The sequence below is a fragment of the Sinocyclocheilus grahami genome, unplaced genomic scaffold, assembly GCF_001515645.1.
Source record: "Sinocyclocheilus grahami isolate Dianchi unplaced genomic scaffold, SAMN03320097.WGS_v1.1 scaffold442.1, whole genome shotgun sequence".
Classification (NCBI taxonomy): domain Eukaryota; kingdom Metazoa; phylum Chordata; class Actinopteri; order Cypriniformes; family Cyprinidae; genus Sinocyclocheilus; species Sinocyclocheilus grahami.
Window position 1 is genome coordinate 491,135 of NW_015505621.1, and position 1,091 is coordinate 492,225.

Below are 1,091 nucleotides of genomic sequence, written 5' to 3' on the forward strand. Positions count from 1 at the left end.
GTGTCATAATTTCAACTTTATGACTTAGTATGTCATAGTTTTGACTTTTTATCTCATAATTATTACATAGTATCTCATAATTTCAATATTTTAGCTCATAATTATGATTTAAAGCGTTTTATTTTTTTTATGTGATTGAAATGGGCTGCCATACATTTCCTAAACAGCTGCTTGCTACAGTAACTAGTCAGTCGCTGCACATAGTCTGACCTGGAAACAATTATACTACTGAAAATGATATTTAGTATAATACGAGCCCTTGTGTTTAATACAGTAAAGCCAGACCTAACGTCTGTACCTAAACCCAGTACATACAGAGTTATGGAAAAGTGTGTCAGTAAGTGGGAATCATGGGATATCAACGATCAACAAACCTCTCCCATAATGCATCAAACTGAAAAGATAAAAAATCCTGAAAAACACAAGCTAGTGAAATCGAACAAATCTACATTACATGAGGCCAGAGTCATAGACTAAATGCTGAATCAAACAATAGTGGGGCCACTGTAGCAGTGCATTATGGGTGTTTCTTCAACTATACCATCCATATATATATATATATATATTAGCGGTCGACCGATGTATCGGTTTTGCCGATTAATCGGCACCGATAGTTGATTGCTGGAACTATCGGTTATCGACATAAATCCATGCCGATAGTTTTCTGGGTTGCGTCCATTGCTGGAGCGGCTGAGAAGGGTCTGCTGTCATTACACAGTGCGAGAGCAGCCTCTAGTGGTTGAAATCACTGACAGCATGTGCTATTTGTTTAGACACGTGATACTGCACGCTGAACAGAGCGGGAAACTTCAGATGCGGATTTAAATGCAGCTGACAGAAAATCCTGCCGCGCCACAGAGCGCCATTCACATAGTTTTCCTTTAAATTACATTATATTGGTCCCGAATCATTGTTAATGTACATAATGAATTGTGTATTGTGCATTTTCAGCAAAACGTTTGTCTTTCTGTGGCTCGAATAAAGTCTGTGTGCTTCATTTATAGAGCTATAATATAGGTCGCACTTTCTCTTTCCGTTTGCTCCGTTTTTTAAACACCGAACGTCAAACTCATCCATGCCAAATTGTTCTT

At 38.1% G+C, this 1,091-nt stretch overlaps 1 protein-coding gene across 1 annotated transcript in view; it reads right to left on the bottom strand.

The window, feature by feature from the left end:
• Positions 1 to 1,091, bottom strand: part of LOC107552142 (homeobox protein cut-like 2) — a 177,353-nt gene that overhangs the window by 73,335 nt on the left and 102,927 nt on the right. The gene's annotated exons all lie outside the window — the stretch shown is intronic.